Raw genomic sequence first — 16,630 nt, 5'->3', positions numbered from 1 at the left:
ACGTGCAAATATGGCATGGCACTAAGGCATGGCACCAACATGTCACCATTAGGTGTTAAGGAGGTAATAAGACAGAAACAGAGTTGTTGACCTTTTGGTAAAGAACCTTAGCAATCATGTAGCATTCCTGAGGAAGACACAGAGGCCTTGAAAAGTAATTATTGCCCACAGTCACAGGACTCATTAGTGGTAATCAGGAAAAAAAATACAGCCAATTTCCCCTCCAATGAAATGCAAATTTCCCTCAGGAAAAACAAAAAAAACCTTAAAATCTTTCATAGGTAGAGTTGACACAAGTACTTCTTAGGTATATCACAGTCTTTTGGTGCTTCTCTGATGTTAGTTCTATAATCACTTACTGAATCTTCCACGTGTTTCAGAATTCAAAAACTAGTTAGGTTTTTGATGATCTGCTCTGGGTGCAAGCTTTTTCCAAAAGACACAGTAAGGGAAAATCAATTTTACTGATATAATATTGACTATACAATCCCTTGCTCAGATTCAAGATGCAAAATGTTAGCAAAGATTCACTTTAAATGATGGGAGAATTTTAAAGTTGCAAAATAACATATATATATATATATATATATAATTTTATATATATATAATTTTATATATATATATATATACTAGGATCTCATTTAAGTTAAAAAAAAATTGAAGACCATTAGTGATATTCATTCACACACACACACACACACACACACACACACATACACACGATTGCACATGCAAATGCACAAAAAGAAAGACATAAAGCTAACATGGATTACAAATAGAATAACACACTGTATAAAAGGGAGACTTTAGCTTTCTATGTTTTATACTCTTGTATTATTTAAATTCTATTTTTGATAAACATGCATTTATTTACTACTAACTTATTTTTTCTGAGACAGAGTCTTGCTCTGTCGCCCAGGCTGGAGTGCAGCAACACAATCTCAGCTCACTGCAACCTCCAACTTCTGGGTTCAAGCAATTCTACTGCCTCAGCTTCCTAAGTAGCTATTATTATCGGTACACACCACCATGCCCAGCTAATTTTTTGTATTTTTAGTAGAGATGGGGTTTTATCAGTTGGTTAGGCTGGTCTTGAACTCTCGACCTCGTGATCCATCCACCTTGGCCTCCCAAAGTGCTGGGATTACAGGCATGAGTCACCGTGCCTAGACTACTACTTAAATGAAAACTTGACGTCTTCAGCAATGTCCTTTGAAAGGAAGATAGACTGGTTCATAAAGTTTCTGGAACTACAAATGCAGGTCTTTCTTTAGTAATGACTGGTGAAGATGTATTTAAATTTGTGACTATAACTCCAGATAAAACCCACTCTGTTCCCCTCAATATGTCCTTTGATATCCACCAACGGAGAGAAAGAGTTGTGAAGAGAATCCCTGAATGGCTCAAATTTAGCTTTAGATGAACAGTGCCACATCTCATTCAGGTTAAACAGGCCAATCCAAGAGGGACTCTCCATTCCAATTCCATCCCCAGCTCCCTTTCCAATCTCAGCAGGATACCAAATTTGTTACTGAAGCACATCTTCTTAGGTGGTAATAACTTTAAAAATATCACACTAAGAAATAGATGTGGCCAGGCATGGTGGCTCATGCCTGTAATCCCAGCATTTTGGGAGGTCGAGATGGGTGGATCACCTCAGGTCAGGAGTTCGAAACCTGACCAAGTGGTGAAGTCCCATCTCTACTAAAAGTACAAAAATTAGCTGGGCATGGTGGTGCATGCCTGTAGTCCTAGCTACTCAGGAGGCTGAGGTGAGGCAGGAGAATTGCTCAAACCCAGAAGGCAGAGGCTGCAGAGATGAGATTGTGCCATTGCAGTCCAGCCTGGGTGACTCCATCTCAAAAAAAAGAAAAGAAAGAAAAGAAAAGAAAGAGATGCTCACTGTAGAAACAACAGAAAATGCAGGTGAGCAAAAAGAACAAAATAAAAGTCCTTTGTAATACCATGCTTTAGAGTTTCATTAATCATGACTTTTAAACGCATTTGAATTTTACAAAATGTATTAGACCTCACACAGTTTTGCAAATTGCTTTTTTTCACTCAACAATAAACCTCAAATATCTTAACAGGACAATCATGTGATATTTTACAGCACTTTCAACTATACCATAAAAATCTATCCTTCAGATATATAACAATTTTCCTATTATTAAAATACATAGGCTGTTTCCAAGTACTAGCATTCAATGATGCCTTGTGTACTCACATCATTAGTAGGTCCTTAAATCACTTCTTTTAAACAAATTTCCAGCTTTCAGTTCCTAGAAGTGAGCTGGGTGAACGGATTTGCACATCACCAGGATGTCTTGAAAAGGCTGTACCAATTTTACAACCCTTCTCTGAGGCAGTGAGTGGAGGTACTCAAACCAGGCAACATAATTCATATTTACCTTTTGCCAAGTGGAGATATTAAAAAGCCAATCTTGATACTTCAATAGCTAGTTAAACTGAATAATTTTCCATCTGTCTGTTAGACAACTAAATTTCTTCTTTTATAAACTGCTTGTCTGCCAGACAGGTCAAACTGAGTGACACTAAGATGACCTCTGGTGACCAAATGTTCTCATCTCCAAGGGGACTTAACTGAGCTATTAATGTGGATGCCTCAGCTCTGTAATTCTGGAGAGACTGAAACAACCCTTGGCCTCTACCTGGTCTTGAGATATGGTTGACAATATTTCCCTTTATGTGAATGATAGACAGCCCTGAAATCTGTGGACAATTTGACCCTATGCTTGGGTATACTGTGAGCCTAGTTAGTCACAGAAAGGAAAGGGGATGATTAGTTTAAATCATGGACAAACTCCTATTTGGGCCAGTACTTTTTGCTTATGTTTAACTCCAGATTAAAATTAAAATATTAGGTTTTTATATTTTATATAGGCAGCTATTTCCTTTCAGCATTTAAAAATATCAATCTGGCTCATGCAGTGGCTCATGCTCATTCTAGCAATTTGGGAAGTCAGTGTGGGTGGATTGCTTGAGCCCAGGAGTTTGAGATCAGCCTGGACAACAGAGTAATCCCTTGTCTCTACAAAAAAAAAATGAAAAAATTAGCCAGTCGTGCTGTCACACACCTGTAGTTCCAGATACTGGGGAGGCTGAGGTGAGAGGATAGCTGGAGCCTGGAAGATTGAGGCTGCAGTGTGCCACTGCACTCCAGTCTGGGTAACAGAGCAAGACTCTCAAAGAAATTCCGAAACCTGGCAGCAATCCTTGCAAACAGGTTTTGTGAGGGAGACTGCACATAGCATATGGATGGATGCTAAACCATTACTCCTGTTAGAAAACCATGTCAAATCATACACCCACCCAGCTGACAGGGAGTGATTCAACAGTAGCATTCAAGAGGAGTGCCATGTGATGATGTTTATCTATCATGGCCAGATTTGTCATGATGTTTGCAACATTCACTGCCAAGGATCAGAAAAAATAAGATTCTCCTTTTAGAGTCTCCATTCAACCTTTGGATTATATAAATCTATGATTTTGCTACTTGTGTTATAAAGCTTAATTTTCTTAGGTTACCTTATGATATAGACAGAGGCATAGATATTAATGGGCCCCACAAGCAGTCACAGGATTTCCACACAGCAGTAGGAGGAGCACAGGAGAGGAGTAAACCCAGGAAGCAGAACTGTCATTAGTGGGTGGAGAGGATGAGAATTTGCTTTTTGTTTTGTTTTGTTTTGGGGGTACATATCAGTATTCCAGGTACATATCAACTGAGAATCATCTCTCTACGGTCTAAGGTACTGACAGCACATCCCCCAATCCTTTTTTAAGGCTACCTAAAAACACAAGAGTGGATTTTAAAAATCGATGCAAAAGAGAGAAAAGCACCCATCTGTTTCCCTCTCTTCTCACATCTTTGAAATATACCTGTCTTGAATTGCCATGGCTTCCAACTCTAAAGTCTAAGTACTATCACTGCATCTCTAAGGTTCACTTAAGTTCATTACAAAGGTTAGCTACATTTCATTTCTGTTTAAAGAGAAAGTAATTGGCCCCACTTCTAAACTAACTTTTGTATATCTAAACATCATGCTACTTATAAACAATTTTTTTTTGGTCAAAAGTAAAATTCCAAGGATATCTATGTGAACATAAACAACATTGAGGTCAGAATCATCTAGGCCAGCAATATCACCAAGGCTTAGTTCAACTTAGTTCTTTCCTAAGAGGGGAGCTGAAAATATTAATCCCTTGTTTTATTTGATGTTGATGCATGTGAGAAACTGGACTAAATATCTCTGAATTTTCCAAGAAACCTGGTCACTTTTATGAACACTTTTACCTGTTCATAAAAGTGATTTATGCAAAACAAAAACCTCTTAACTACGATCCTTGAACTAGAAAAACTTTGAAGGAGATGTCATATGAGCAATTATCTATTTTTTGGAGAGAGACTGCAGGGGAAAGAGTGGTGCAGAAAGAATGGATTTAACAATATAACCACATCTGTCTACACATTTTTCTTGAGCACTAAGTATGTCTAAGATGCACCATATGCAACAAAGAAGAACACAACTCTGCCTCTGTATCAGAAGTGTTTGCCATCTCAGAGCAGCTTGTCTCTTCTTGCTCAGTTTTTATGTGGTTGGTCTATTTTCACTCAGTCTTGTCCGATCCTGGATAACTGACCAGAATGTTCTACATATATGTCAAGATTAAAAAAAAAAAAAGAAAAAAAAACTTAAGTAGCTTAAATAGTTCTTAAATGGTTTTATTTTGAATTAGCCATATAACTTTTCCATGCCTCAGTTTCCCAACCTATAAATAAGGTTGGTTAATGATCTAAAAAGTCCTAAGTGAAAAAATTCTGTAATTCATTCATTCATGTTCATGTTAACTGTCTAGTATGTGCCAGGAACTGTTTTAGGTCCTACGGATACATCAGGGAACAACAGAGTCAGAGTCCCTGCCCTCACAGCATTTCTGTTTTAATGGAAGGAGAGAGCATAAATAAATAAATATACAATGCCAGATGGTGACCCATTCTATGGATAAAGCAGGGCAAGAGCAGTACGATGTGCAGGGGCTGTAGAGGTGTCAGTGATCAAGCAGGCCTCACTGATGTTTAACCACTGTGCAGTCTGGGGAGGGGTAAGCTCACATGCAACAGCCCTGAGGTGAGGGCATGCCTGGTGGGTCTAAGGAAGGCTGAGGAGGGCAAGGTGAGTGAGGGCAAGAAAGGGCAAGACAGAAAAGGCAAGAGGTAGCAGGGGCCAGACCACATGAGGCTCTTTAGCCAATTCTGATGTTGAAAATCTATACTTTAAGCCAGGTGTATAGCTAGGTGTTTGTAGTTTATCAAAGTCCCTACTGTGAGGACTTTGATAGACAGCTGATAAAGTGGCCACAATAAGGACTTTGATAAAGACAAGCTACAAAGGCCTAGCTGTACATCTGGCTTAAATTGTAGATTTCCAATATCAAAACTGGTTAAAGTTTGATAAGAAATTAACTCATATATGAAAATATTGCACTGCACTTAAAAAGTGGTTTACTTCCTGAAATCTAACCCTGTTTCCCTGAATTTCACTATTAAGTAACACTGGAAATTCTCAGGATATATCACAAAAATGATCATGACTCACTCAGCAGACGTGTACAGCCACTGCCAAAAATAACAGGATTTGGGGGACCATGCTATAACAATGCCTGACCAGGCAGCCCCTGCCTCTTAAGGGCTCCCCCAGTTCTGGGCTCACTGGCTAAGATGGGGCAGAGCATCACTTGCAACTCCCAAAGAGAAAGACTTAACACAACCTCTCAGCTGGTTTTAAATTAGTTGCAACAGCACAAACTCACAGAAATAATCACTTTTACTTTTTATTGTCACTGTGGGCCAACATAAGTAGTTTTGTAAAAAGTCTGGGTGAACTTCAGCATTTATAAATTCCAGAGACAGGCTGAAAGAAAGTCACCAAGGGGTCATGAAACATTTGGCAAGAAAGTAAAGGAAGCATTGTCCTCAGAAGCCGGCATCTGACCTGGCCCTCTGCCCCTGACCTTATCCTCTCCTCGAGGTCTTCCTCAGTCCTTTCTCAGAATGTGGGCCCCCTACTCTTCACCTCCCCATGGTCACCAGTGGGGTGTAGTACATGTCACCTGCAAAGACCCCCAAATAAGTCCTACTGCAATGAAGTTTTTTGTTTTTTTGGTTTTTTTTTTTGAGACATGGTCTTGCTTCGTCACTCAGGCTAGAGTGCAGTGGCGCAATCTCAGCTCACTGTAACCTCTGCCTCCCAGGTTCAAGTGATTCTCCTGCCTCAGCCTCCTGAGCAGCTGGAATTACAGGTAGCCATCACCATGGCTGGTTAATTTTTATATTTTTAGTAGAGACAGGATTTCACTATGTTGGTCAGGCTGGTCTCAAGCTTCTGACCTCAAGTGATCCACCTGCCTTGGCCTCCTAAAGTGCTGGAATTACAAGCATGAGCCACCGCACCCGGCCTGCATCTAAGTTTTATGATGAAGAGTAGTGGGTGGAGACAGCTGCACTTTCAAAAAAAGTATTACAAAGCAGGTTCAGATGAGATTCAATCTTTAAGAAAACTGCATGATCTCCTCAGGCTCCGGAACTCATTTCATCCGATTGTGGCAATGAACTTTTCTTTCTTTCTTTTTTTTTTTTTTTGAGATGGGGTTTCGCTCGTTACCCAGGCTGGAGTGCAATGGCGCGATCTCAGCTCACCGCAACCTCTGCCTCCTGGGTTCAGGCAATTCTCCCGCCTCAACCTCCTGAGTAGCTGGGATTACAGGCACACGCCACCATGCCCAGCTAAGTTTTTGTATTTTTAGTATAGACGGGGTTTCACCATGTTGACCAGGATGGTCTCGATCTCTTCATCCACCTGCCTCGGTCTCCCAAAGTGCTGGGATTACAGGCTTGAGCCACCGCGCCTGGCCGGCAATGAATTTTTCTAACTCAAACTTCAGGAATCAGGAATTACAAAGGCTGTCACTACAAGAGATTGGGTGTCTGTGAGAGGTCATCTTATAGGGCCAACTTTACCTCTGTGAATTCACCAAGTGTCTGAGGCCAACTATCCCCACCCACCTCACCAACCTGGTCTCATCAGGGCTAACTGAACTCAGGGATGACTCATGCTAATAAATTCTCAGATGCTCAATATGTAAACCCATACATTTACTGATTTTCCCTAAGACAGGCAACTGTCAGGAGGACCTGATGCTCCTGTTTCTGAGCAGCAGTTCCTTCCCCACAGCAGGATAGGAGGAGGTCAGGAGCAGCAAATCTGAAGCCAGATGCAGGCATGCTTAGAGGGGGAACTTGAATGCAAACCCAAGTCCATCAGCCTCCAGAGCCCAGCTCTGAAGTAGCTGGTTCCATCCCAGTGACTCCCATAATGGCATAGTTGCTCTGCTTCACTGGGTTGAAGGTGTGACAAATATTAAAGCATCATTAGACCTCGGCTCTTCAGGGATCTGGGTCTTTCTACATTGTCTATGGGAAGGGACTGGTGTGGATTCATTCATAATATGACATTTATAGACCTGGGATGAAGGGATAAAGTCTCTGTCCTCTTTCAGATGCTCAGATTGAGAATAGAGACTGTGCAGGAGAAATCAGAATATCATGAAGCCCATGCAACAGGTGTGGTGGATGAAGGCTGACAAAGAACCATCAAGGGAAAGTACCTAATCCAGCATCAGCGCATTGGAGGGGGAGAGAAAGGCCTCTATGACAGGCGACACCAAGCGCAGGCCTTCCAGAATTATACAGAGGTAGGGAGTCACTGAAAGAATAAGCTGGCAGATCGAACAATACATTTAAGGCTCAAAACTGTGACACTGTTGGAATCATAAAGTTGTTTCACATGGATAAAGTACAGGGTACACATTGGGGAAAGCTAAGAAACAAGGGATAGGGCAAAGTCTAGGTTGCAGCAAAGTTTAAATTTTTACCAAAGGTAAGAAGGCACCATTAAAGGATTCGGAGCTGTAATCTTCAAGCCCAGATTTGATTTTCAGAGATCATTCTGGTAGTGGTATAGACTGACTCAGGGAAAGGAGGCCAGACTGTAGTTAGGGAGGCAGGTTATGATGCTATTACAGTCATCAAGACAAGGCAAGGAGGAGGTGAAGGAGGAAACAAATCCAGAGACAGTTATAAAAGCAGGATGGACTGGGGTAGGTGAGGAAGAAAGAGAGCTCTTGAATACCTTCCATGTTTCTCATTTGGGCAAACTGGCAGAGCCAATGAACAAGATGAAAACTGGGATGTTGGTTTTAGACATGGTGGATCTGGGATGAAGATGTCCAGTGGGCAAAGGCATATATGGGCCTGGAACTTAGGTTGTGCCGGGACAGAAGCTGGGAAGAACAGCAGCAATGTGTGAGCATTATCCCACGAGTGCCAGGTCACTCCAGAAGCACAACAGCCTGGAGACACTTGGAGAGTGCCCGTGGGGTGCCAGGGACCTCACCTACTTTCTCTAATGCAGTCCCTTGGCAACTCTGTGACAAAGGCATCACCATCCCATTTTACATGAGAGAAGACAGGATCAGAGGGGTTAAGTACCTTGCCATGGTCTCATGGCTGGCAGGGGACCAACCTGCGAGTCAAACTCAGGCACCTGATGTCAGAACCAACTCCCTTGCACCATGCTCCTCCCAACAGGCAACATAAGTGGTATCATTTTACAGTCATTTAACATATTAAAATACAAAAAAAAAAAGGATTAAAAATTAAATTTCATTTCAAAATAATCTCCAATCTCTAAGTACATATATGATGACAAGATGGTAAACCTCATGTTTCCTAAAACATCCTTGATTTTGGCAAAATTTGTATGAAGGTAACTTTTAAAGAATAGGCTGATGTAAATAATATAGGCATTATCAACACTTAGAAGGAGACTGATTTCTTATCTAAGAAAATAAGGGTTTATGAAATATCCTTAAAACCAATCCTAAGGCTAGTTTTGATTCTGCCATTAACACAAAATTGTACCTTTCAAACATCTGCCTTGCATAGCTCTTGTACATAGCAAATTCTTGGCAATGGCGTATTTTTCTTATCTGTTCTCAAGCAAAAATTCAAACCTGGTGATTATGTAGGAGGATACTTTCTCAGACTGACACCTCTTCTTCATGAACTATGCCACAACTTGCACTTTGCTTTGTAATTCTACAATAGCAGTTATAGAAAGGATGATGAGGATGTTGAATAATTAAGTGCTCCATACACGTCCGTTTCTTGAGCAATGGCCCAGGCAAGTGACACTATCCAAAGATGGACTTGCCCAGGGTTCTTCTTAGGTCAAGACAAGAGAATGAGAGAGAGCCACACCAGCATTCATGTGCAAACAGCCTAATTTATCTAAGGGGGATTAATTTTTGACAACAAAGATGAAAGCAGGACATGAGGAATCTGAGGAACAACTGGCTCAGAGAGTGTGATATCATTTCAATAGGTCTATGGCATTAAGAGGCACAAGAACCTGTTCTATCTCCCAAAGACATGCTTAGGAAGATGCTTTTGGGTCTTCACATGTTTGCAACATCTAATCCCAAAGACTCTTGGTTTCCTCGATTCTTAAAGTTAGTCTCTTCCACTTGCTGCTGAGGACAAGATTTTCCTCTATATTCTTAAACCTCCGTTTTACTTCTTTGCATATTTTAACAATGTCTGTCTGCATTGCTCTGCCCAGACGACAAGGGCTGCTGGGATAATTAAATGAGGTAATCATGGAACCGCTGCATATACTGGGAATCATATCCCCATGAGCTGCCACAATTCATGAGATTGCTATTGACTTACCTTTGGTAAGCTCTAAATGTAGCGTGTTTCTTTTACTGAAGATTCAAACATACATTTTAAAACAAGTATTTAAAATACAGTCGAGAATCATTCTTATCCAATACAAGTGATCCACTAATTTTCAGTTTTATTTTTTCAGGTCTTTCTCCTGGCAGGGAGCTGGGGGATGCATTCTACAATGAGAGAGGACCCAAAGGCTCCAGATGTATTTGTGAAAAAATATTTTAAAATCCAAACAGGTGAAAGAAAAATCTTCCTGGTCCCAAGTCATATTTGAAAATTTTTCTTTTAATGTGATGGATTTCTTTTACGCTCAAAATTTTTCTTTAGTGAACTTGATCAATGCAAATTATTTTAGCATGTATTTCTTGAGTATCTTCTTTGCATTATGCATTGCTAAATACCACAGGAAAGAAAACAGGCAAACATTCCTCCTCATATTTGAAGACTGCAATCTAACAAGACGACTAAGATACACACACAAATACAATAGGATAAGGGTCATAAGAAGAGTCAAAGGAAAGAAACAGCTACAAATGGGATTCAAGAAAGGCTTTACAGAGGACTAGGAAGTGGAAGAGAAATTTAGATGCATAGGCAGAGTAAAGAGCAAATAAAAAAGTACAGAAACAGGATAGCACACAAGTGTTCAGGGACTGCTCAGCAGTTCAGTTTGGCTGACATTAGGGCAGAACAGGTTTAAAATTTTTGCTGCAGCAGTCAATACATGGGTACTCCTCCAAGACCTAATAAGATCTAGGATTCTTGTTAATTCTTTTTTTTTTTGAGACGGAGTTTCGCTCTTGTTACCCAGGCTGGAGTGCAATGGCGCGATCTCGGCTCACTGCAACCTCCGCCTCCTGGGTTCAGGCAATTCTCCTGCCTCAGCCTCCCGAGTAGCTGGGATTACAGGCACACACCACCATGCCCAGCTAAGTTTTTGTATTTTTAGTAGAGACGGGGTTTCACCATGTTGACCAGGATGGTCTCGATCTCTTGACCTTGTGATCCACCTGCCTCGGCCTCCCAAAGTGCTGGGATTACAGGCTTGAGCCACCGCGCCCGGCCGGATTCTTGTTAATTCTTACAGTTGCAAATGAAGATGCCAACTCCTGACAGAGGGAAAAAGAGGTGATGTTGAAGAAAAGTGTAGGGGAGGGGCTGGGCATGGTGGCTCTTGCCTGTAATCCCAGCAATTTGGGAGGCAGAGGTGGGCAGATCACCTGAGGTCAGGAATTCAAGACCAGACTGGCAAACATGGTGAAACTGTCTCTACTAAAAATACAAAAATTAGCTGGGTGTGGTGGTACACACCTGTAATCCCAGCCACTCTGAGGCTGAGATAGGATAATCTCTTAAACCTGGGAGGTGGAGGTTGCTGAGCTGAGACCACACCACTGTACTCCAGCCCGGGCAACAGAGCAAGACTCTGTTTCAAAAAAAAAAAAAAAAAGGTATAGAGGAAACAAAATTGGCCAATTATCACTGTTCACAGTAGCTGAGGCTGAGGGTTTATACCCTCCTCTCCACTTTTTATGTCTGAGATCTTCCATTAAAAATACAGGGAAAAAAAACGAAATGAAGGCCAGTTGATCTAGGGAGATGGTCAGCTGATGATGGTGCGAGTCAACCGAAGTGAGAGGGTGGGGCCGAGGTCAGACAGACTCTTCAGGAGACGCAGACACGGAACAATGTGACTACATGGTCACTGTGCCTGTTTTTTGGTTTCCCATGCCTCACACTTCTCACTGGGAGAGAGTAGCTGGGGTCTGCTACCAGGTAAGCTGGTGGTAAGACAGTCTAAGAAAGATGGAAGAACTGTCCTCAACATACCAGGTGTAAACATACTGCAGGAGTTCATTTTGGTAACATCAAATGTAATATTTATTCATGCTTGAAAACCTCGATAAGCTAAAGTAAAGAAAATCTAAAAAGCAACTGTGCTCCACTACCAAGAGATAAGCACTTAATGTTTTGGCACATCCACTGCCTTTGGACATGCAAGGGCAAACTCATACATATATGCACATGATTCCTCTCCTCAGAAATGTAGACTCACAGGGAAATACTGCTGTGTAACACGCTTTTTAGTTTAAAAACTGTACAACAGCATTTTAAAACACCAGTGTAAAGGCTGAATAATAGCTCGCTAAGGAATACTTTGACCTAGTATTTCTTAACCCTGGACAAGAGTCAAACATTAACACTGTTAAATAAAATGTTTTGACTTGAGAGGCTCTCTCTCAATACTATTTTGTTAATATGTACTAATATATATACAAGTTCAGAGCTGTGATATGATAAAGTAATTATTTTTATTGGGGGAGGAGGATGGTGGCAACATTCCTATCAGAGAAATAGCTCCATTTTCCTTTCAAAAGTATAGGCTGTTGGGATTTTAGGTTTTTGTTTTTAAGCTGTAAAACCAATATATGAATATGCTACGGGATATCCTTCCTCACAAAATAGACACAAATCTGGTATTACGAAAAGTAACAAAAGTTCCCTGCCTTCTTTCTACCTCATTCCACTGCCCATAACTGGTTACTGGTCTGTCTTCTAAACATTCATGACACTACTTTAAATACATGGAATGGAGTATATGACACATGTACACAACTTATGTACACAGAGATGTAGAAATATGCATACACACAGGTATACACACACAGTGTACTTTACAATGTACAATATACATATATAATGAGGATATTTCTTTTTTGAGACAGGGTCTTACTCTATTGCCCAGGCTGGAGTGCTGTGATGCTATTGTGGCTCACTGCAGCCTGGACCTCCCAGGTTATCTTCCTGCCTCTGCCTTCCAAGTAGCTGGGATTACACATACATGACACCACATCTGGCTATTCTTTTTCCTGTATTTTTGGTAGAGATGAGATTTCGCCATGTTGCCCAGGTTGGTCTTGAACTCCGGGGCTCAAGCAATCTGGCCTCTCAAAGTGCTGGGATTACAGGTGTGAGCCACCATGCCTGGCCTTTCCATCCTTTTTTAACATTTCCTTTGTCTCTGCCCCTGGAATCAAGACAGCTCCTAGAGATGCTACTAGTTTTTGCATAAGAACACAGAAAATTTACACAATGGGTTAGACTGCAGGCCCATCCATTCCAGCATAGCATCTGAGATGGCTCCAGGGAGGGAATTAGGAATAAGGCCCGTATGTGACTCTGTCCTCAAAACTTGAACACATTTAGCCTTCTTTTAAACAACCTACAATGGATTCTTCTATGACTGATTCCAAATCCTTTGCAGTTAGTACTGCCAGCTATATCCATCTTGGAGACTCAAGTTCCTGGTATTCACGCATAAAGTCCTGGAGAATCTCCTTTTCCACAAAACTTTCTCTATGAAGGATGGTTCTTGTTCAGGTAGTCTAAGTCAGGGGTCTGCAAACTATGGCCAGCACTTATTTTTGTATATCAAGTTTTACTGGAACACAGCCATACTCATTTGTTTGTATAATGTCTATTGCTACTTTCATGCTTCAACAGCAGAGCTAAGTAGCTGCAATAGAAACTGAATAACCACAACCCAAAAAGCCTAAAATACTTCACTACCTATCCCTTTACACAAAAAGTTTGCTGATCTATATATTAGAATATGATGAAAACAGATTTTTTTCTTTATCAAAAATTTTAGAGGACCTGAATCATATATCTTATATCCAGAATCTTTGTCTAGGCTAAAGAGTCCATTTTCTACTAAAAGACAAAAAAAAAAAAAAAAAAGAAACCAAAAGCACTTTGGCTCTGACAACAGCAGTGTCAGTCAGCTGGAAGGTTTAACAACCTGAACTCCAAGGGGAAAAAAAAGCTCTGATACAGCATTTGCTGATTTCCATGGCTTAACCATTCCCACCATGGCTTATTTCAATCTAAAAAAATGTGCTGCCACTGAACACGGAGTTAGGAAGAGATAAGCACAACTGCTACTATAAACCAGATCTGAAACCACTGGCTCCTTCGGATACTTACTGTCAATAGCTTAACTTCTCATTTTAAAGTCAAAGACACTGAGACCTAGAGAAGGTGTGTCATACCCAAGGCTGGCACAGTGGCTAGAACCAATTGGAGGTAGTTTCCCTGTGAGTCTGGCTGCCTCACAGAAAATTACTTCCTATGTAGAAGGAAGAATGGGGGAAAGAAGGCAAAGGAAGTTCTTTGCCAGGCACATGGTGACACATGTTGGTTTTTATCAACATCTTCACAGTGTAGGACTCTGGTTTCCTCAGCACTGCCTTTGAAGCACACTTTAGGTAGGGGTATTCTTCACACAGGAACAGCTTTCATGTAAACCATCTGACAATGAACAATCTCAATTAACTGGCAGTTATTCAAGCTATCAGACCACAATTTCCAGAAAGACAAGGACTGCATCTTTTGTGCTTTCTACTTTCCTGACATCCAGTACATAAATGGACACATAAGAAATAGGTGGCCAATAAATATCTACTGAAAGAATGAAGGAATGAGACCCAATCAACAAACTGAAAATTTTTAATACAAAGAACACAGCAGGTGCTCAGAGTTTAGATCCCATTTCCTTCTCCCATCTGTGGACTGTGCAACACACACAACATGCTCACGTGCATGCAACATTTCTCAAATAGCTGCCGTAGCATTTAAACTGATCCATCAGAGCACAAGAGGCTCTATGGATGAAGGAACAAAAGCGAGGATGGAGTTAGAAAATTTCTTCCTTCCGTGTATATACGCGTAACATCTGTCTTGAACTTGTTCTGACAAAGCACAAAGCTAAGGAAAGGTTCCTGTGAAGGATCTCACCTACCACACTCCAGGATGGTGGAAACTGCTTTTTGACACGGGCTGAGGAAGCATCACTCAGAGTGACACACCTCTGAAAGTGGAAAGCGAAAGAACATCAAGACTGGGAATCATTATTCCAATAAACTTAAGGCTAATAGCCACGCACCTGCAAACAGAAATGAACATGTGGAAGGGAAGGCAAAAGCGTGCCTCCCTGTTCTTGTGGAAATAACATCCTGACTACTTGGTGACTCTCACAGGAACCCCTACACACTTGGCATGGTCTCCCCCTTGATACTTCTCTGAGCCCACAAGTCCTGTTTGCCACATCATTGTTGTAATACTGATGGTCCGCTCTGCAGGCACAGAAACAACCAAAGGCAGGTATGAAGCTTTGCTGCCTTTTCAGGAGGCTATCAAGGTTCATCAGCTTCACGTGGGGACCTAGTACTTGGTTTCCAAAGTGAGATCAAATCTGGTCCCAGATACCAGAGGTTAATACTGTCCATGGCATGGGGTAGTGTGTGTTCCCATTCAGAGGAAGGATCACAAACAGGAAGCAGGCCCAATGAATGAAGCCTCTAAAGCATTTCCTATACTAGCATCCTCAAAGTGTGGTGCAGAGACCTCCTAGGGATGCGCAAGGTCAAAATCACTTTCACAGTAATCAAATGTTACTTTTTTTCACTCACACATTTTCAAGAGTATACAGTGGAGATCTCAACAGGCTACATGATACTTAATAATGCAACAAATTGCAGAAGCAGCTATCGGAATCCAGCTGTCTTCAATTATGCTTGACATCGAAGAGATTTGCAAAATTGTAAAGCAATGCCATTCTTCTCAATAATTTTCTGTTTTGGAAAATACAGTTCTTTTTCATAAAAACAGGCAATGTTAAGATATAACTACTATCTTTTAAAATTAATTATTAAATAGAGTACAAATATGGATAGATATAGCTCACATAAAAGCTCCTTAAGATACTAATTTTTAAGAGTGTGAAGGGGTACTGAGTTCCAAAAAAGTTTGGGGACTTCTGCCCTAGAGGCTGTCCCCCAGGGAAGAGAGTTATCTGTGTTGCAAGAAGGAAGATGCCATTACGATGTGCTAGCTGAGTGTGGAAAAAAATGACTTGGTCCTAACTGCAGCCCTAGCTCCTTTCTGGATCTCTGAATCTATCAGGGTAGGCTCTGTGTTCAATCCTCCCACCGAAGGGTCTCTTACCCTTCACCCCATTTTCCCTTTGCCCCTTGGAGTTGATTCCCGGATCTGCCCTCATAACTTTGGCAAGGATTTCCCTATCCAGCCAGCCGGGCCTGGGCGAGGACCCTCAGTGCGGGACTCACCCCCTCGGGGTTAGGACTCCCAGGGCCAGCCGCACACTCTAGGCAAGGACTTCCAGGACAGGAAACACAGCCAAGGCTAAGAGGGTCTAGAAAAGCCACTTCCAATCCCTCTCCCCGGGTTGACACAGACTGGGGACATGGCGGAGACGTGAGTCGCCAGAAACGCGTCCCCAACCCTTCTCTCAGCCTCCCCAAGCTCGCCTCCGTGTTCCCGGGGCCGCTCTGCCTCGGGCACCGCGGTAAAGGCCGGCACCGACTCCCGAGGAGCACAGGGTGGGCGGCGCTCCGCCTGGGGACGTGAGTCGGGCCACGTCGGTACTCACCTCCGACTGTACAGTGGGGCTACCGCGACCGGCGCACCAGACTCCAGCAGCGGGTCGCCCTCCCGCACGCGGCGCGGTTCCAGCAGCCGCCTCCGCGCTCCTCCCACTCTCGCCCCAGGGGCCGCCGCGCGATGGGCGGAGCAGGGACGGCGCTTGCGGGCCGCGCGCGGAGGAGGGGGCGGAGCCTGCGGGGGCCCCCGCGGGCCTGGAGGACTTGGCCCCCGGCGGGAGACTAGGGTGGCGAAGGGGCTTCTCCGCAGGCAGTGGGAGGGCTGCTCCCTCGGCCAGGGTCCACTTCTGCCAGCCCGGGACCTGGGACGAGGGAGTTGTTCACTTTGAGGGGTAGCATGTGACTGCCCAGC

The 16,630-nt window shown here is 42.5% G+C and overlaps 1 protein-coding gene across 1 annotated transcript in view; it reads right to left on the bottom strand.

The window, feature by feature from the left end:
• The window catches only part of ACO1 (aconitase 1), a 65,894-nt gene extending 49,535 nt beyond the window's left edge, over positions 1-16,359 (bottom strand). Inside the window, exon 1 of the mRNA XM_035307488.3 lies at positions 16,269-16,359. The gene's annotated coding sequence lies outside the window, so the exon portion shown is untranslated. The remainder of the gene's footprint in view (positions 1-16,268) is intronic.
• Between the last annotated feature and the right edge of the window lie 271 nt (positions 16,360-16,630).

Source organism: Callithrix jacchus, chromosome 1, assembly GCF_049354715.1.
Source record: "Callithrix jacchus isolate 240 chromosome 1, calJac240_pri, whole genome shotgun sequence".
NCBI lineage: Eukaryota > Metazoa > Chordata > Mammalia > Primates > Cebidae > Callithrix > Callithrix jacchus.
Note: the sequence above shows the minus strand (reverse complement) of the source record. Positions and strands in the feature narration are given on the sequence as shown.